Source organism: Sapajus apella, unplaced genomic scaffold (genome assembly GCF_009761245.1).
Source record: "Sapajus apella isolate SASKATOON/1434 unplaced genomic scaffold, GSC_monkey_1.0 scaffold92, whole genome shotgun sequence".
NCBI lineage: Eukaryota > Metazoa > Chordata > Mammalia > Primates > Cebidae > Sapajus > Sapajus apella.
The window spans coordinates 7,631,106-7,652,297 of record NW_022437032.1 but is presented as its reverse complement, the minus strand read 5'-3'; the positions used below and the strand labels follow the sequence as shown (position 1 = coordinate 7,652,297).

The 21,192-nt window shown below is 49.0% G+C and overlaps 1 long non-coding RNA gene across 1 annotated transcript in view; it reads right to left on the bottom strand.

Moving 5' to 3' along the window:
- The window catches only part of LOC116535213, a 24,244-nt gene extending 4,821 nt beyond the window's left edge, over positions 1–19,423 (bottom strand). Inside the window, exons 1-2 of the long non-coding RNA XR_004262092.1 lie at positions 19,413–19,423; positions 3,772–3,783 (exon numbers count right to left, since the gene is read on the bottom strand). This is a non-coding gene — a long non-coding RNA (uncharacterized LOC116535213). The remainder of the gene's footprint in view (positions 1–3,771; positions 3,784–19,412) is intronic.
- Between the last annotated feature and the right edge of the window lie 1,769 nt (positions 19,424–21,192).

Here is a 21,192-nt window from a genome sequence, read left to right as displayed (position 1 = left end):
CTCCTTCCTCCCCATTCCTCCTTCCTCCCCATTCCTCCTTCCTCCCCTTTCCTCCTTCCTCCCCATTCCTCCCCATTCTTCCTCCCTCTGTGGTCTCAGCTCACACCAGTCACCCCCAGCCACTTGCCCAGCTAGGGTGCTGTGGCATATGAACACCATCCTCATGCCTGGAAACCTGCTGAGACTTACCAGAGGCCACCAGGACCAAGAGGAGCTGTGGATATTCTCAGGCAGATGAAGGCAATGTAGCACCATATCCCAGCCTGTGACCACCCTCTCTGCTGCTGGACTCAGCTCCTGGTGCAGCTGACAGTCACTGGGGCGTCCCCAGCACCTGCCTGAACTGTTCAAGGGCTGCAGCACAGAGTCCCAAGCTAGGGCTCATAATTCAGGTCTACAGAGGTGGAGATTCAGTCCTCTCCCTCTCCCTCCTTTCTGCTTCCAGGACGCTGGGCACATTCTTACTTATGAACTTTACTCCAAGGTGTGATAATGTGGAAGTTGATCATTTATTCACGAGAGCAGTTTTTTTAGGACATGAAATTCAAAATCACATTTAGAACATATTACAAATAAGGCTTGCCATTTCCTGGTGTTTGCAGAGACAGCAAGATGATCTTCAACTACCTAGCCAGGGTGTAGAGAGAGGGGAATGCCCACATGCAGACCAGAATGAGGGGATTCAGTGTCCACAGCATTGGAGCACCATGAGCTCCATGACCAGTGTTCTGGCTGGTCATGGCTGTGCTGTGTGGATATTTGGACGTTGTCCCTGCGGACCTCTCTGTGTGTTCCAGGGTGTACAGGCGCCACTGTGTACCAGTCACCACCCCCAGTCTCCGTGTTTTCAACTGTCATGAGATGGTAAGCGTGATCTGGGGGAGGGGGTGGCTGGGCATTGTCACTTTGTCCCACCAGGTCCACTCACCCTTCCTCCATCCTGCTCTCTACCCTGGGAGGTTGATACATGTGTACCGCAGCATGGCCCTTGTGGCCTCTGACTTCTGGGTTTGGCTGCTGGGGGCTTTGCAGGTGGCTGCAGGAGGGCCAGGGGGCTTACTTCCCAGACTGCACCTGTGGGTTAAGCACAGCCTGGCTATGTCCCTTGACTAGAGACCCCAGCTTCCTCCCAGACCACCTTCTCTACTTGACTCTGCTCTCCCAGCCTGTATCACCTACCCCTTCCCGGGACCCTTTGGACTCAAGCGAGCAACAGCCCCTGCCCCTCCTATTCCTGGTACAAGGCGCTTGCACTGCCCTCTTGCTGAGCCGCTTAGCACCTGCTAAGCAGTCCCCATGGGCACATGCCCTCCGCTTCCAGCTGGGGTCCTGGCATGAGGGGGAGTTCGATACTGACTGAGACTGAGTGTTCACCACAAAGCCAAATGGGGACTTACAATGAAAATTCGGTTGAGTTTCAGAAAACCTGAGGAGTGGTGTTTCTAGCCGGCCTGGGCTTTCAGGTTGGACTCATGCCCACGGCAGCAGTGTCATTGTAGAAGCTCAGAAGACCAGCATCCATTCCCTTATTTGGAGCACGTCTAGTGGGCGACTTCACTGCACCTTTTAATCTCCTGGGAAGCTTTAAAAACATCGATGCCTGGGCCACAGCATAGAGAGTGTGGGGTACAGCCTGGGTGTGGGATTGGGGACCCCCAGGTGGTGCTAAACAGCATCCAGGGCTGAGCCCACCAAGCCAGACCCTGGGCCTCCAGAGGCAAACACAGGCCATCCTGTGCTTAAGAACCCCACAGTCTGAGGAGGGAGGCCAAGAAGTCACTACTAAAACATAATGCTACCAGAAAGGGGCCCCAATGCCACAAGAGAGGGTTTGTAGACCTCATGCAAGAAAGAATTTGGGGCCAGTCCATAGAGTAAAGCAAAGGCAAGTTTGTTAAGAAAGTGAAACAGAAGAAGGGCTACTCCATAGGCAGAGCTGCGACAGGCTGCCGGGCTTGAGGATACTCAGTTATTTCTTGACCACATGCTAAACAAGGCGGTGGGATATTCACAAGTTTTCTGAGAAATGGGTGGAGATTTCCTGGAACGGAGAGTTCTTCCCCTTTTTAGACCATGTAGGGTAACTTCAGGACGTTGCCATGGCATTTGTAAACTGTCATGGTGCTGATGGGAGTGTCTTTTAGCATGCTAATACATTATAATTAGCTCATAATGAGCAACGAGGATGACCAGATGTCACTTTCATCACCATCCTGGACTTGGCGGGTTTTGGCTGGCTTCTTTACCACATCCTGTTTTATCAGTGGGGTCTCTGCGACCTGTTTTGTGCCAACCTTCTATCTTATCCCGTAACTTAAGCGTTTAAGAACGCATAAACTCCTGGGAATGCAGCCCAGTAGGTCTCAGCCTTATTTCACCCAGTCCCTATTCAAGATGGAATTGCTCTGGTTCAAATGCCTCCGATAATGGTGCAGGTGTCCAAGTGGAAGGAGCACTGGGGGCTCTGAGATCCCTAAGAGAGGCGCTGGCGTGTGACGTGAAGAATGGATTGGGCAAAACTTCTTGAAAGAAACAGTGTCAAGCTCCATAAGCCAGGTGAAAGGGGTAATGGGGAAAGGCACTTCAGATAGAGGGGGCAGGAAAGGCAGAGGCCCCCAGGGGTGGGTGAGAACTTTCTGGAATGTCCATAGACTCTGCTTAAAATCCTCTGGGTCTTCCCAGAGTACTTAGAAGAAAAATAATTCCCAGCCACAGCCAGCCATGGTGTGGCCACTGCCCACCTCCGGACTTCCTCCCCAGCCACAGAGCTCCATCATGCACACCTTGTATGTATTAAACACAACCCAGCCTCAGGGCCTTTGCACCTGCTGTTCCCACCAGGCACCCCTGCCTTACTCCAGCTAATTTTCAACTTTCAGACTGGTCTCAATGTCTTCCCTCACTGAAGGACACCACCTTACCACCTCACCACTAAACTCCTCCCCAATCTGGTTTTTTTTTTTGTTTTTTTTTTTTTTTAATTTGAAACAAAAAAAATCTCACTCTGTCATTCAGGCTGGAGTTCAGTGGCTCACTGTAACCTGCACCTACCAGGTTTAAGTGATTCTTCTGCCTCAGCCTCCTGAGTAGCTGGTACTACAGGTGTGCCCCATCACATCCGGCTAATTTCCCTCCCCAATCTGAAAGTGCCTCCCCACCACCCTCACCATGTTACCGTCCGCCACATCTCCTTGGTTATGTCCTTCAGAGTATGAATGTCTCATAGTGCAAAGTTATGCTTTTCAAAACAAAAGAGCATCCAGGGAGCATCTCCCTAACCCAAAGGGTGCTCTGTGAAGGTCAGTTTTGAAACGTATGGTCTTGACAGGGGTATTCTGAGGGCCTGAGAGGTCTTCTGCAGCTCCCCCTGAGTGTCTCTGGTCAGTGAGCTGCTCTTTACTGGACAGCAGATTGTATGATATGACAAAGAGGGATTTTTTTTTTTAAACAGTGTGCAGAGACATTTGTCTAGTGGGTAAAATAAAGGTCAAGTTTCGTACTTGACTCTGTCCTTGTTCCAATTCATGGTTGTTTGGCTGCCAGTGACAGAAATCTAAACAATGACTAAAACAATGAAGGTTTCATCGCTTGTCTTACAAAAAGAGAAATCTGCAGTCAGCATCCAGGGGTGGTATGTAGGTTCCACGTTGCCAAGAGGAGGATAGGCATCCGCTCTTTTTCTGCTCAGCATTGTTGTGGGCACGTCCCTCATGAGCATAGGTGGCTGCTGCTGCGCATGCAGCTGAGTCTGGCCCCTTCACTTGGCAACACTCACTGTGTCTCCTTGGTCACCTGCTTTGACTTCAAAGACAGCAAGGCTTTTTACAAGCATGCTACTGAAACCACTTTGCAAAAATTAAGACAGTGAGAAAATTTCAACAGTGAAAGAGATCTGACCTGACCTTCATCGTGCCTTTAACCTCCAGACTGCCCTTGGTCATTCCTGGGTGTGAGACAAGCTAACTTTGGGAGAAATTTAGTTTGTAATTTAACCTTAAAGCCAGGATGATAATAGCCCTTCCCCAAACTAAACTGTCAGGTTAGGATTACGAGGGGCCTGAATCCTGCTAAGATGTAGGAAGAGTTCAAGGACAACCGCCGTTGTTCCAGAGGTCACAATATTCATAATTACTCCTTGATTACTCCTGCAGATAACATGACTATTGTAGAATCTAAGACTGGCCTTTTGAAATGCACTTTCAGACTTTTGAATTTCTGAAGACTGGATGATTCCACCTGGACCCGAGGCTTGTGACCCGTTGGGTCCCGTGGCCCCACCCAGAAGCAGACTCAACACACCAGGACTCGTTTCCACACCTCTATGATTGTATCCCCAACCAATCAGCAGAGCACCCATTCCCTAACCCTCTCCCTACAAACTAACCTTCAAAATCCCTGGCCTCTGAATTTTCAGGGAGGCTGATGTGGGTAATAATAAAACTCCAGTTTCAGCTGGCTCCACAGGAATTGAACATTCTCTATTGCCATTCCCCTGTCTTGATAAATCAGGTCTATCTGGGCAGCCAGCAAGAAGAACCTGTGGGGCGGTTATACTACCAGGTTTAAATATCAACATATTCAGCTATAAGAGTTGAAAGCAATGTCCCAAGAGTATGGAAAAAGGGGGAGGGGGCAAAGAGAATGAGAAAATCCTTTTTTAGTAACAAACCTTATAGAAGTATTTGTTAATTTAATCTATTTGTACATCCCTTGGATTAAATAAACAGAAAAATAAAGATTGGAGTCATCTGTGAAGTGGCTCTGCAGCCAGCCCTGACCCCACCTCCTAAGAGATGGGCAGCCGCTCACATCCAGGAGCCTCTTCCTCACCTTCCTCCCCCTCCTCCCTCCTCATGCACAGTCTGACTGCAGCTTCCCACTGGAGCAGAAAGCAAAAGAGAAGTGATTGCACCTAATCACCTGGGTCATTTTCTCAGAAATTGCTTTCTTTTTCACCTTTTTTCATGAGGAACAAAAAGGAACAGGAAAGGCAGCTCAATTGCTGTTCCTGTGAGCTCTGGCTCTCCGGAGGGGGCTGGTCTGAAAGGGCAAATGCCTTTGGAGAAGGCTTCAATCTTCTCCCCCTCTGGAGAGAAGCCCAATTCAATGCCACTCTACAAAATGAAATGGCCACTTGCAGGGAGGCAGATAAGTCTGGGCCAAATGCTTTTCACATAAGCATGAGAGAGAAAAAGCAAGCAAAAGAGCTCACAGCTGCTAACCCGGGTGAGAGGCCCTGATCACTTCCATTAACTCCTGTGGCTCAAAGTCTTTGAAAGTGTGTCCCAGCTGGACTCACATGGTGTAGCCAGAAGTTGACTCTGATGACTGGAGTTTGAGCCCAACTTGGGTCTAACTTGCTGTGCGGTCAGGGAAAAGTCACTTAACCTCTCTGGACTTCACTTCCGCATCTGTCAAAGGAGGTGGAAGGATTTCTACTGTGAACACTGAGAGGGGCGATAGGAAAAGCAAATGAAACCATAGTATTGCCCCCCATTTGTAAATTGTGAGGGTACATTTAGAACATTTTTTTGGGCTTTGTGTCTCAGACAAATGTCCCTTATGTTAGCTCTTAAATGAGGCTGATCTGCTATAATCATTCCTTCTTGTCCGTGGTGTTCATGGGAGTGATAACCGTGTAACTGAGCGTGGTGGCTACTCCTTGAGTTAGGAGGGGCATGCCTTGGGGGCAGGTACTCCAAGGGCACGGCAGCACACACACAGACCACTCAACCCTCTCCTCATGTCTGGAAGCTAGAAACATGGTACTATTTTTCACGATAGTATTTTTCATGCCTTTGTACGTCTACACTGGAGTCTACCAATGTCAGCACTGTTGACATTTTGGGCTGGACAGTTCTCTGTGGTGGGACTGTCCTGGGCACTGGAGGATGCTGATTGGCATTCCTGGCCTCTACCCACTAGATGCCAGTAGCATCCTCCTCTTTTCAACTGTGACGAGCCAAAAAGATGTCTTCAGACGTTGCCAAATGTCCTCTAAGCGTAAAATTACCCCCAGCTGAGAACCACTAGTTTAGAAAAAAGATGACCTATGGCTCGGAAATATTAGATGACTTCTCTGAAGTCACAGAGCCGGTAAATGAAAGAGACGGCTCCAGCAGGCATGGCTTTTCAGTCCCAGCCAGTGCTCTTTAAACTCTCTCAGAGTGCCCTCAAGAGCAGAGTTTTATTGTGAGGATTACAGTGGAGTTGCATAGAACATGAATACAACAGAATACACTTGACAGAACATAAAGCATGGGAAGATTATCTTTAGCTTTATAACAAAGAGGATAGTAAATGTATGCTAATAATGAAACATTGAATATGTAAATGTATGTAAATAATCCAGCCGGAGCGTGCCCTTCTTTGGGCACCTGCCGGTGGGAGGAGGAAGTGGCAGATGGAGCTGTGATTCTGTCATTGTGTCTCTGTTGCCAAGGGCCACTCGAATATGCTCATTTACCCATGTTGAGGATGATCCTGGGGTCTGGACATCTTCAGCTGTTTCTACATCTGATGTCAGCCTTGCTTAGTAATTTCAGAACCTGAGCCAACATCAGGTGCTATCCTACTGTTTTTCAAAGAGGAGGGGGCTCCTGACCCCATGTCCCCACAGCAGAGTAGGTTGGCGACTGGTTGGTGGGAAACTGCGGGAAACAAAAATCCAGGAAAGGTGAATAAATTGTGAGCAAGCACCTCGCCGCTTACATAACGTAATTGAAATTTCCAGAAGCAGATGGATGATGACCTAGTTCCAAAGGTGCAGTAACTAGACGGTTTTATGACACGGGCAGCCCGTCAAGTGTCGGGGACGTTCTGATGCAGATTTACAGATTTCAGGGCTAGCAGACTCTCATACCTCTTCCAACTCATTGCTTTTAATTAAGTTATTAGATATGAAAAAAAAAAAAAAAACCAAAAACTTCTAGTCCAGTCTGTCGTTTGACCTTTCAGTGGGCCTCTGACTACGTCTCTGACTATGTTTTTAAACCGATGGTCAGCAAGTGCATACCCCAGGCGTGCGCCCTGGGAGGAAACAGTGGCTAAGCACGCCACACGGCATCTAACTCACCAACAAATTCAGCTGCACACTGAGGCAGTGGTGAGACGCAGAGATTAACTTGATGCAGGGCAGGAATTCAGCTAGTCTTTGGGCTCCACAGAGGGAGGCCCTGGGCACTGAATGCCGTGATGTCTAGAAGTCCATGAAAGCTTGGAAAACCTATAGAAAGAGCGTGAGGATGATTCAAAGGGCTTCGCAGGCATGAAGCAGGAGGGAAGTACTGCTCTTTCAAGTGGCCCCTGCAAGCTTCCTCAGTGTCCTTGAGGAATCTAAAGAGCCTTGGCTAGCTAGTGGTTAGGAGGATGTAGAGTGTTAGGGGCTAGAGTCAGGCTGCTTGGGAGTGAGTTGCAGCAGCCTCACCTGGTGCTAGGCAACACTGAGCAGGTTAACTAATCTCTGCTTTTTTCTCTGTGTGTGTGTGTGTGTGTGTGGTATGTATGTGTGTACGAAATGGAATTATCATGAAGATAAATACTTAGTTCAGCTAGATGAAATTGCTATTCCTCACAGGAAATTGTCAACTCTAGGCGATTTTGTATGGTTCAACCTAGTATCCGTGGGGAATTAAGTTAAGAGTTGAAAAGTTCTGACAGCCATGCCTGGCATTGAGCAGCCCCCGGTAAGTGATGGTATCCTACTCACAAAGGCTTAGGGAAATGCACAGCCTCTTCTCTATGTGTCTGTGTGGTGTGCTTCGCACTAGTGATCTTCACGCTCTGTCACAACCCATGTCTACTAGTCAGGGTTCCCTAAAGGGACAGAACTAGTAGGATATATGTACATATGAAGGGGAGTTCACTAGGAGAATTGATTCACATGTGCGCAAGGTGAAGTCCCACACAGGCCGTCTGCAAGCTGAGGAACAAGGAAGCCAGTGTGAGTTCCAAAACCTCAAAAGTAGGGAAGCCAACAGGGCCGCCTTCAGTCTGTGGCTCAAGAGTCCCTAGCAAGCCACTAGTGTAAGTTCAAGAGTCCAAAAGCTGAAAAACTTGGAGTCTGATGTTCCAGGGCAAGAAGCATCCAGCATGGGAGAAAGACGGCGGCCGGAAGACTCAGCCAGTCTACTCCCTCCGCGCTCTCCTGCCCGCTTTTATCCTAGCCTCATAGCAGCTGCTGAGATGGTGCCCACCCAGACTGAGGGTGGGTCTGCCTCTCCCAGTCCACTGACTCAAATGTTAATCTCCTTTGGCAACACCTTCACAGGCACTCCTAGGAACGATGGTTTGCATCCTTCAATCCTAGCAAGTTGACACTTAATATTAACCATCACACTATCAGAGGATTGTGAGTTGTTAATAGGCTAAGATATAAAATCAGTGGGTCAGAATTGTTCCCAGTAGGATAGAATACGGAAAAAACAATAGGAAAGGAAGGGAACTAACATTACACATCATAAAATAAACATTAAGTGGCTCGTCAATTCCGTCATGTGTGTATCTGTCCACATGCATGTGTCTGTGCACAAATATGTACCAGATCACAATGAAAGATACATTTCATGCCACACATTAGAGGCAAATAAAGTTTTAAAGTCAGTGCACTAGACCATATATGTGGGGCCTTAGGAGTACTTGCGGGAATTTTTAAGAGTGATTTTGACTGTGCCACTCACTGATCTGTGGTCTTGAGCAAGTTGCTGGGCCCCTCTGTGTCTCAGCTTCTTCATCTGGAAAATGGTGAAGACCCTTGCACCTGCCTCCCAGGACTGAGGTGAAAAGAGTAGGTAGGAGGCTTGGCGTATTTCCTGGCATGTGATGAAGAGCCCAGCAGATGCTAGCTGTGGCTGTTGTGGTGATTCTTCAATTTCCATGGCACGAATGACATTGCAGAAGATGAGGCTCTACTGCAAAAGGAAGAAATTGATTTCTCCTTGGGGGAAGTTCACAAGGCAGAACATTCCTGAATAAAATAACCTAAGAACATTAAACAGCAAACAATTACCCTCATGTAAACAATTACACTGCACCAAGTAACTCTGACATAGAAAGATGGCATCCCTGTAGGGAGAGATCAATCCAGCAGGACTTCCTGGAGGAGGAAGTTCTCAGCTAATGTCAACAAAGACTCAGGGGTGGGATTGGAAGAAGACTGGATTAAGGACATCTGGGGAGAAGAAAGGATTGTGGAAAAATCAAGATGTGATCTGTAAATCATTCACTAATGCCAGGATTAAGAGCTGGACCCACCTCCTAGAGAGGGACCACAGTCAGACAAAGCTCTCTAGGGTCTACAGGCAAAGGACAAAGTAGACATCACGGGAGCTCACTGTTGATGACATATTATGATCATGTCAGGGCGGACATCTGCCTAAGTGCTACAAATGTTTATGAATATTAATAAGCATTTTGTTCCCAAAGGACCACAAATCAGTTAATTAGGGCCCTGTCAACCTGTTTACATTATCTATAAATGAAAACCCGTCAGCAGCCAAACATGAAATTAAGTGAGCCGTGTGTGGGCTGCCACCATCTCTGGATAAACGACGCTACGAATTCCCACGTGAGCCCCACCCTCGGCACGGAGGAGGATACTCTCCTCACCACCCTCATTTTAATCAAGGCAGCGGTTACAGGAGGCCGGTGATAGACGGTGCCTCGGGTCTCACCACTGCATGTGGGGGGATGATTTAAGACTGTCAGTAAATTAGCTACAATCCAGAGTCTTGGAGGAGAAGAAGAATTACCTATAAATCAATGTTGCATGGACAGGTAATCAGGTCCCCATTCCAAGCCCTGATTATGCTGGGCTTGGTGGTCCATCTGTCTCATCTTCCTGGTGTGATGGGGCTGGGATGGGGGCACTGAGTCATGGGCCCCAGCTGGATCGTGTTCGAGTCTGGACAGGTCAGTGTCCCTGAGCCCAGGTGTCCTAAGTGTGTTTCCTGGAACTATCCTTAAGAAGTCGCAGGGCCCTAGAGGCAAAGCAGAGAGAGAGGGATGGAGAGATTCATTCAACAACAGGGTGTGGCGAGCATTGGGCCCACAGCCCAAGATAGACACATCAGTGAGCAATGAAACAGACAGGCGACAGAGGAGTCAAGGACCCTGTAGGCCACAGCATGCCCTGAAATGACCAAGGTGAGGTGCCCTGTCCTCCACCTCATGACATGGATGACTCCTTCCCGAAAACCTCCTCCTTCCCAAAAACTCCTTCTGGAGTAAATGCTTGTTAATATTTTTTTCCTCTGGGCAAAAAACTATGGTTTCTTGACCATATTTATGCTAAAACAACACTAGATTCCAACAAGTTGCATTAAAATGGGCACAATGGCTTGAAGAGTTAGAATTAATGATCAAAATTCAACCTAACAAGACACCGTCCCTGTGGTAGAGAACTGGGGTAGAAAGCACAGATTCTGGAGACATCTCCCTGGTTCGAATCCAGGCTCTGCTGTCTTCCGGCTGTGTGACCTTGGCTAAGTTACCTACAGTCTTTGTGCCTCAGTTTCCTCATCTGTAACATGAGAATAATAACAGGATTGACCAGGTGGCAGGATTGAAGGCGTTAATATATGTGAATTGGAACATATCAGCTCTCTAGTAGTTGCCTGCTTGAGAGGAAGTAGGCAAAAACGCTTAAGACCCGCAGCCTGGTTCTAGCACAAACCAGCTGTGCAACCTTGGGAGGTGACTTAACCTCTCTGTTCCTCATTCTCCCTGTGTCCACTTCTTGTGGGAGTAAAGTGGATCTACTTAGCCAGGTTTGGCCATGAGGATGAGACCCATGCATCTATGTCGTAGGTTTGCTTAGTTGGTTCCTGCTGCTGTCCCAAAGGTTACCAAAAGGTAAGCTCTGGGGTAACGACGTCATGTGATCTGTTCCCTGCTCCCTGCTGGGTCCCCAAGCCTGGCGTCACTGGCTTGTGACCTGTGCAGACTCCCATGCTTAGCAGCACCCCCCACTTGGCTTAATGCCCTATTGTCGCCATCTTAAAATTCTTAAATATCTTTGAACATGGGGCCCTGTACTTCCATTCTGCAGTGGGCCTGCATAGCAGGGAGCTGGTCCGACCCACACACATGTACAGGTGTGATTCTGGTGGATGAAACGGGTCGAAGCAGGAAGCCTCTTTCATCTCTTCCTGAACTTATGAGCCTTATTTTCTCCCTTGAGCCCAGCTGTTCTGTGCATTTCTGTGGGGATAGGGGAGCCCCCCCAGCCCTGGAACTCCAGATCCCGGTCCTGCTTGCCCTAAAAAGGGCCCTTCTGTCCCTCAGAGATGTATTGGGAGGCATAAATACATTTTCCCACTTGAGAAATATTCCAGAGTCACCCCCACATTGTGCCCAGCACTGAGCTGGGCCAGGCTGGAGAGAAATGGTGTTGGCCACAGAATCTGTCATCCCATTGCTATTAGTGTCCTGTGGCTACTGTGACAAATCATTGCAAACTGCAGCACTGGCAACAACAGAAATTCATTCTCTCACAGTTCTGAAGGCCAGGATCTGAAATCAAGGTGTCTGCAGGTCCTTGCTTCACCCAAAGGCTCTCGGGGAGATGTCTTCACAAACTCTCTCAGCTTTGGGTGACCCCAGGTGTTCTTGGCTTGTGGCAGCCTCACTCTAGTCCCCGCCTCCATTTTCATAGGTCATCCCCTCTGTGTCTGTGTCTCCCTCTTCTGTCTCATAAAACACTTGTCATTGCTGTAGGACCTGCCCGACTAATCCAGGATGGTCTCCTCTCGAGAGTCTTCATCTGCAAAGACTCATCTTCTAAATAAGGCCCCATTCACAGGCACCAGGGGTAGAGGACATGGACATGTCTTCCTGGGGACCACAGTTCAATGCACTACATATCCAAGATGGGGAAGAAGATTCCATGAGGGCCAAAGGAAAGCGGGAGCGTGGCAGTGGCAGCTCAGCCAGGCACAGCTCTTCTGCGTGCCAGGAGAGCTTCCAGCTGCCTTGCATGTTCATTAACTCATTTGCTCTGCATATCAACCAGTGCTATGAGTATACCCATCTTACAGATAAGGAAATGGATGCACATGCAAAACCAAGTCATTGCTTCAAGACGTCCAGCGAGGACAGGTCAGAGCCAGCGGTGGAAGCTGGCAAGACATCTGTCTATCAAGTCTGAGCTCCAACGCACCTGCTCTGCTGTGGGCTGGGTTCTCAGATGTAGGTGGTCCAAGGGCAGGCAGGTGACATAAAGAGTGAAGGGCCTCCAGAAAGTGGCGAGGTCTGGGGTGAACTGGAGAGGGAGGTAGGACGTCGTTCCTCAGCGCCAGCCAAATGCAGCGCTTTCAACTCTCCCTATTTTTCAAAAAGGGAGTAAAATCCAGACTTTTATGTGGAAAGTCCCAACGATCAGATTTGGTGATTGATTTATTTTTTAAAAGCAAAATGAAACTCATCGGTATCCTGTAAATCAGCAGTCAGCTACCACCTCCGGGGTAAAGAACGGGGTCATTAATTCTGACTTTGGGAGTCAAGAACACAAGAATGGCCAGCGTTGATTTAGGGAGCACAGGACCCTTCCGTGGGCACAGCCGCACTTGGCAGAGCCGCGGGCCCTTGCGGCTCCCTGCGATTGCTGACTCTTAAGTCCTGCTCTCATCTGGCCCTAAAGAAGCCATCAGCAGGAGGTGACAGCGACTGTAATTCTGTTTTTATGATTACCGAGCGACGGTCATTTCAGGCTGAGTGGTGTTGAGTGATGGGTGGTGATTTAGGGGCCTTACAGAGGGATTAGGGAGGTGAAGCTAAATGCATTTTCCTCCGAGAGCCAGACTGGCTGCAAACAAGTTTCCATGGAGGATGCTGATAAAAAGCAAATTATTTTATTCTGTTCACAATCAATTCCAACTTCAGTCTGTAGACTCCCCCAAGAAATAAAGTATTAGCACTTATCGTATGGAGCTGAATTCTTTGAGGAATACTAATCCTTAAACAGACAGAGGCACATGGTTTTAAACCATTCAAATCCAGCATGTACACGTGCTCATCCTCCTTCTTAATGAGCCTCGCACCGTCTCCATGTAGTTGGTGTAAGAAATGAATTCAAATCACATTTCATTGACAGGGAAAGGGGCGCCCCTGGGGGCATTTGTACTAGGAGTAGCCGTGTTGGCAGTGGGTTCGTCGGCTTGTGTGGTGGGTGCTGGGTCTTTCTGACTGTTGAGCATCCACCCCCCAACCCTCTGGTGCAAACACTCCAGTTCTCTATCATGGGACTGCTCCCCACAAGCTCAGTCCATGTGCTTTGGATGGTTCCAGGGATGGCCACATGACCAAGGCCTGGCCCTTCCACTGTCCAGTCTCAGTCGCTGGTAGGGGTGGGGATGGAGCTGAAGACGTAACCCGAGTTGGTCCAGTAGGAGCCCATCCTGTATAGCTGCTGGCACAAGAGAGACCGAGGCCTCTCCTGATCTCACAGTCCCCGTGAGGGCAGGATAGCAGACTGAGGTTGCTGCCCAGCATGTTTTTGGTTCCTGCCAGCTGAAGATGAAGCCAACCTGGAGGACAGTGGAGCTGAGAGACAGAGATAAATGGATTGGTGTTTCCAGAGTCCAGAATCCAAGTCACTTAATACCCTGGATCCAGCTGCATCTGGGGCCATAAGCCCTTCAAGCTTTCATTTACAGAAGTGAACACGCTCCTCTTTACTTTAGTCTGTCTGATTTGGATTTCTGTCACTTGCAAACAAAAAAGTCCTGGCACACACCTCCTTTAAGACACCATCTCCTCCAGAGCACTGGTCTAGCCCATGGTTTTCCGCAAAGGTGACAGCACAGAGACAATGCCCCTCTCTATGCCCAGTCAGACATATACTGGCCTGGGGTCCTCTGGTCATTTTCCTTCCTTCCCTTAAGGCCCTGTTCCAAACATGCAAATCACAGATTCTCCCTTGGTTAATCCCTCCTGAGCAGAGGCTGAGGGAACGTAGAGGTCACTGGCGCACAGTTCATTTGCAGCCACGTGCTACCTTCCCTCAACCAATGTGCGCTCAGGTTGGGCCCTGGCTAGTCTAACACTGCAAAGAGACTTCGCCTGCCTAGAGTGATTCTGGAAACACCTTTCCCCAAATCCTTCCACACCATCACTGCCGCCTGGAATGCCAGCATTAAAGAGTCTCGTCTTGAATTTCCAGGAGAAGAAAGTCACCCTGGAGAAAAGTAACGCTTTACACCTCACATTAAAGCTTCTTCGATGAGAACATGGGAATCCGTTTTCCAGGAGCAATTGTTGGTAAGAGAGAGGTAGAATTTGTGGCGCAGTGCGATCTTAGTCCCAGCATTTAAGATATTTTGGGAGCATGACAATCTCTGGGGATGTGACCTGGTGAAGTAGAAAGATGACAGGAGGCCTGGTTTCTAAGCCTGCTGGAGATTCAATTACCCAGCAAATACTTAGTGAACATTATTACATGACAAACTCTGTGACTTTGGGTAGTTTTCTGAGTTGCAGGGCTGAGGCCAGAACAGTGCAGATGAGGACATTTTGGACACTTTCCCTTCCTGTTCCATAGCAGGCATTACGAAATGATCAGGACACTCCAACCTGCTGGGGATTGGGTGGGTTCTTAGAGGGTACCAGGTGGCTGCATTAGTCAGAATGGGCTAGATTGTGCTGTGTAACAAACACGCAAGCTGTTTCCATGGCTCACAAGAGCAAAGGTGACTTTTTCACGGGGCTGCAGGTCCTCCACAGCTGGACTGCCACTCAGCTCTGAGCCATCTCCCGTCCAGAACCCTGAGCTCTATCACAGGGTTTCCCAATCTCAGCACTATGGCATTCTCTGTGATGGAGGGCTGTTCCATGCATAGAAGGATGTTTAGCAGCATCTGTGGCCTCCACTTCTGTCATGCGTTGCATTGTGCCCCCCACCCCGTTTCATATGTTAAAGTCCTAACCCCGGGTACTTCAGAATGTGGCCTTATGTGGAAATGGGGTTGCTGCAGCTGTTATCCGCTATGGTGAGGTCACACTGGAGTAGGGTGGGGCCATAATCCAAAATGACTAATGTGTCTAGAAAAGGGGGGAAATTGGATGCAGACAGGTGCACAGGGAGAACACCACATGAAGATGAAGGCAGAGATCAGGGTGATGCTTTCGTGAGCTAAGAAACCCCAAACATGGCCAGTGACACACTAGAAACCACAGTAGAGGCACGAACAGATTCTCCTCATAGCCCTCAGAAGAACCGAGCCCCCGATGCCTGGATCTGGGACTCCAGAACTGTGAGCCTGTCTGTTTCTGTTGCTGAAGCTGCCCGGTCTCTGCTACCACGTTACTGCAGCCCCAGCAAACAAATTCAACCCACAAGGTGCCCGTAGCACCTTCCCCCAAGTCATGGCACCCAAAAATGTGTCCATATTGATCACCCATTTTCCCCACAACCACCACCTAAGGGGAAGAAGTGGCAGGTGAGCCCGTGGCCTCTGCCTCCCCTCGACTGGGCCTTTGCTCACTTGCCTCCTTCTCAAGGGGGCCTGCAGGGGCCACGTCCTCTTCTACCCTCTTGCCCCCCTTTCCTGCTGCACATTCCCCTGGTTCTTGTCCCTGTCCAGCACATAGATTCCTTTTGGATGCATTCTGAGTGTCCTCTGGCTCCCCTCCCACGTTCCTGACCCATGAGGACAGGCCCTCGGTGTTACTTACAGCTCAGCTCCCCTCGCAGTTCTCCTCCCAGTCCAGATGCTCCGAGGATGTTGGTTGAGAGAGTGAGTGAATCCATGAGTGAATAAAACTCTTTCCGGACTAGATGATCTCCAAGGATATGCTCTGCCTTTTCGTTTTAACCCCCTGCCATTCCAGCAAGAATTGGAGGCTATTCTTTCCTGTCCCTAAGCCTGCCCACCCCATGTCTCGCTTCCTGCCAGAATAACGAATCGTGCCCCTTATGCCAAGATAGTAAACATCTGTCCCTTACTTGTAGTTGCCTAGTTTTCTCCTAGTCGGCAGCCCACAGGAGCAGGGGGTTTGCTAACCAGGAGCTCCCAGCTGTAATGAGGACACCTGCAGAAGCCGGGGCCTCCGCTTGTTGCTATGGAAAACCTGCAAAGGGAAAGTCAGCCTTTCTTTGTCAGAGCTATGTTGAGGCAGATCTTCATCAGAGCTATGCTGAGGCAGATCTTCATCAGAGCTATGTTGAGGCAGATCTTCATCAGAGCTATGCTGAGGCAGATCTTCATCAGAGCTATGTTGAGGCAGATCTTCATCAGAGCTATGTTGAGGCAGATCTTCATCAGAGCTATGTTGAGGCAGATCTTCATCAGAGCTATGTTGAGGCAGATGCACGTTGGTGGTCTCATTAGCCCTTCCAGCCAGTGGCCTCTGGAAGTTTCCTGATGTACCCTCTCTGACCCATCCACTCTCTCTCTGAGCTCTGGAGGTGACAGCAAGTGTTGTCCTGGGGCCCTTGGCCTTGTGGGGTTTTACAGTCTGTGCAATATGATCTATAAACATTTACTGAGCATCTCTTATGTGCATGGGCCCAAGTGCAGCCTTTTTACCCCAAAGAGAAGACACTGAAAAACCCACAGCAGAGTGGCCAAGGTGCACGTTCTGAAGCCCGACTGTCGGGTTCAAGTCCAGCCTTGCCATTCTCTTGCTATGTGTGGTGGCTTTAAAATACATCTACATATTCTTTGATAGCTCTTCCGCTAGAAATAGTTTTGTTTCTCTGCTGTTGACTCTGAATGAGTCGTCCTCACTGACAGCATACAGGGAAAGTGGAAATTGCAAATTCCCCTAGCTTGGTCATAAAAGGCACTTCAGCAGTTCAGATCTTCTCTCTCTCTCTCTCTCTCTCTCTCTCTCTCTTTCTCTCTATCTTTCTCTTTCTCTCTCTCAACTTGTGTCTTAGGAGCTCTGGCCCAAGGTGTCAGAACTTTGACCACCCCGAAGCTAAGCTGGAGATGTCATGAGGAGAGATCACACAGAGACAGAGAGAGACGATGGGGAAGCCCTAGCTCCGGGCCTCAGCATCACTGTGGGTATGAGGCTCAGAAAGTAGACACACTCCAAGGCCACCAGGAAATGCCCTATCTGCAGGGGACCCAGAATGTGAACTTGAGTCTCCTCTAGGTAACGCAGGTTCCCTGCTCCCATGGGGAGAGAGGGAGGAGGCAGAGCCCAGAGGGGAGACAATCTGTTTGTGCAGAGAGGAACACTGAGGGCTTTGTTCTGAGTGGCAAGGAGCAAGGGGTCTTAGAGGCAAGGCCAGCCATTTGCACAGCTCCAGCAGGTTCTCACTTCTTCTGCAGCTTCTTCTATAGCTCCCGAGACACTGCTGCTCATGAGTGGTGGTGCCAAGAAAGGGACAGAAGCAAGACACAGGCAGAGAAAGACAGAGACACAGAGACAGGGAAGCGCCCAGAGGAAGGCAGAATGAAGCAGAAAGAAAAAGAGGGAGCGAGAGAAAGCAAAGGAGAGAGCAAGGGAAAGTCAGAGAGAGAAGTGGAGGCTGGATGGATTCCAAGAGCCACAGAAAGCGGGGGTGGGGTGTTGGGGGGACATTAGGCTCCAGGTAGCGAGAACCCCTAGTCTGACCTCACGGAAGTCACTGCTTCTGCCTCCTGGGAACAGGCTGGCAGCTGTTCTTGCTCGTCTCCCGCCCCTCCATTCCTGGTCCTTCCACCCCCAGGCGCACAGGAGCTGTGTGTGCTGCCGCCGACCTTTGTTTCCCTGACGGTCCACTCTGTGCCCAGCCCCGTCTCTGCCCTGACTCCCAAGCCGCCCACCTCCTGGTGTGAACAGATGCTCCCTTCTTCTTGTTTTCCCTGTGGACAGAGGAGGCCCAGCCTGGGCTTCTCCACACCCCGGCATTGTGGATTCAGGGCAGACGCCCTCTCTGGGAAGTCACAGGGAACAGATGTGCTTCTGCAGTCTCCATGGAGACCTGCCAGCCGGGCAACCTCGATGGGCAGCCAGGCCTCGAAGCTTTTGTCTTTGCAAAGCCTTGTGCTGAACGCAAACATGGAAAGCAAATCTGCCAGGCATCCAGAGAGACCGGAGCTTCCCTCCTGGCCTCTCGGGGCCTAGCCGACTAGGACACCCCAAAGCAGGATCAGACGCATGGGGGCCCTTGGTGAACTCTCAGAGGACCCCAGATGTAGGCTCTGGTATTAAATAATGCTGGGTTCCACCTGCTGTTGTTAAAACATGCCAATGCCCGATTAGTTATAGTACCATCGATGGACTCACAGGTCTTCCCTGGAAGAAAGAAAAGAACAACCCTGGCATGTCTTGAACAAATATCAAAAAGCATGTTTAAGAGGTGGAGGCAGATGACTAGAATATTGCATGGCCAATCGTGTATTCATCCGGGAGTAGGTTAGGGGACAGGCAGTGAACACCTCAGACACAGACCGTTCTCTCGTGGAGCTGATACAAAGTCGAGAAGATGGACACTCAACACAGTGACAAGTAAATAAGAAGATTCCAGCCAGGGAAATAAGAGCAGATTAAGGGCTAGCAAGTGATGATGGGTGGGCCTATGTCATGGGGAACACAGGAAAAGGGGATCCAAGCAGGTGACATGAGAGCGGGGACCTGAATGAGATGAGGAAGAGTGGCCCAGGAGGAAGGCTCAGAGACCAGTGCAAAGGCTCAGAGTCCACCTTATTCAGAGTCTAAGGCACTTGCTAATCAGAATTATTCCCACCCACTCAGGATGCTTCCTGGCTTCATGAAGATGGAGTTGCAGCCTCTGCCCCAGCAAAACCTTAGAAGATCTTCCTCCTCTTCTAGAGGGCAGGGCCAGGTAGGGGGTGCAGGGAGGTCCAGGGGGCTCCCCTTTCAGGTTAACCTGTATGTGAGACTGATGATCAGGTGCTGTGGGGCCTTAAAACCACAGAACTGGAAAGTTCCTTTGGGGTCACATAACTGCCCAGTGGGTTTTCCTTGCTTGCTGCCCAGATAGAGCCAATTTATCAACACAGGAGAATTACAATAGAGAAAGAGTTTAATTCACACAGTGCTGGCTGAACAGGAGAGCAGAGTTTTATCACTCAGATCAGTCTCTCTGAAAATTCAGAGGCCAGGATTTTTCAAGGATAGCTTGACAAGCAGGAGGCTAGGGAATGGGTGCTGCTGATTGGTTGGAGATGCAATTATAGGGGTGTGGAAATCAGTCCTTGTACTCCGAATTCACTTCTGGGTGGGGCCACAAGCACTGGTTGAGTCAAGAGTCACAGGTCCAGGTAGAGTCATCCAGGTGGTTTTCAGAAGTGCAAAAGTCTGAAAAGACATCTCAAAAGGCCACTTCTAGGTTCTACAATATTCATGTTATCTTCAGGAGTAATTGGAGAAGTTGCAAACCCTGTGACCTCCAGAATAATGGCTGGTAGTCCTTTACGCCTACATCTTGGTAGAATTTGGGCTCCTCTCAGCCTTCTAACCTGGTGGCCTTTTGTTAGCTTTACAAAGGAGGTTTAGTTTGTGGGAAAGGATATTATCATTTAAACTAAAGCTAAATTTCTTCCAGAGATAGTTTGCCAAGCCCAGGAATGACCAAGGGCAGTTTGAAGGCCAAAGGCAAGATAGGGGGTGGTTAGGTCAGATGTCTTTCACCGCCACCATTTTCTCACTGTTATAGTTTTTGCAAAGGTGGTATTGTCAGAGGTGTTTGAACCAGGTGATTCCATCTTGAATAGGGGCTGAATAAAATGAGGCTGAGACCTGCTGGGCTGCATTCCCAGGAGGGGAGGCAGTGTTAGTCACAGGATGAGATAGGAGGACAGCACATGACACAGGTCACAAAGATCCCACTGATAAAACAGGATGTGGGAAAGAAGGCTGCCAACATCCACCAAAACCAAGACGGCAACCACAGTGATCTCTGATTATCCTCAGTTCTCATTTTACACTAATTATAATGTATTGGCATGCTAAAAGACACTTCTACCAGTGCCATGACAGTTTACAAATGCCATGACAACATTAGGAAGTTACCCTATATGGCCTAAAAGGGGGAGGTACCCTCAGTTCCGGGAATTGCCTCCCCCTTTCCTGGAAATTTATAAATAATCCACCCTGTGTTTAGCATGTGACCAGGAAATAATGATCAGCATACTCAGTCAAGCCGCCCATGCTGCTGCTCTGCCTGTGGAGTAGATGTTCTTTCATTCCTTTACTTTCTTAGTAAACTTGCCTTCACTTTACTCTGTGGACTTGCCCCAAATTCTTGCATGAGGTCCAAGAACCGTCTCTTGGGGTCTGGGTCAGGCCCCCTCTCTGGTAACAGTTCCAGTCACCTAGGCCAGCATTTTCCAAACATCAGTATTCATGTCCACCAGCACCATCTCGTACCTGCATCTCACCTGGGCAAAGCTACCTAAGTCCCTTCCATAGTGCTTTCCATCAACCTCATCCTTGGGAATAGCAATCAGCACATTATTTCTTGTTCTTCCTATTTCTTGATAAATAGTTATTAAAATAGAAACATGCATGTCTTGGTACCACCTGAAACCTGCCCACTGATACCGCTTTGGGAAACTCTGTTCTAGTCCAGCCCTGAGTTTATGCAGAGCTGAGGTTCAGAGACATGAGAGGGTTTGTACAAAACCACAGGATTAGCAAGCTCTACTCATTTCCATCTCCCTGTCTGCCCTCTGGGCTGGCTCCTTCCCAGCTGACATTCAGAAAACAGGCCCAGTGACCCAGGTCACCCAGTTCTCAGAGGATGCTCGGTCTTGGTGCTCTTTGGTTTCTTTCTGTCTAAGCTGTCTCTTTCTCCCTCAATCTCTCCCTTCCGTCCCTCCTTCCCTCCCTCCTATCCTCCTTCCTTCTCCCTCCCTCTCCACTCTCCATAGTTCTGAAGTCACCAAGAAGATTGTCGAACCTCACTGATTCCAGGCCGCTCTTTCCAGAGAAGGCACCACTTATTTTACCCTCTTCTCCATAAAGGGCCAAAAAGATCCTTATTCCTCGTGAACATTTTGAAACAACCTATCACATCAAGTATGGGTCAAATCACCCCCAACAGAATCCCTCAGGGAGGACTAATGGATGCATTTATTGATTCAACAAATATTTACTGTTTTTAATGTACTTATTTTGCTACTTTAAAAATGTGACATTTATGAGTTAGATGGTTTGCTAAAGAACAGCTTGCTTTTCATTCTGGTTTTAAAAGTTGTATACAACTGAATATGAAGGGGAACAAGACGTACAAAAACC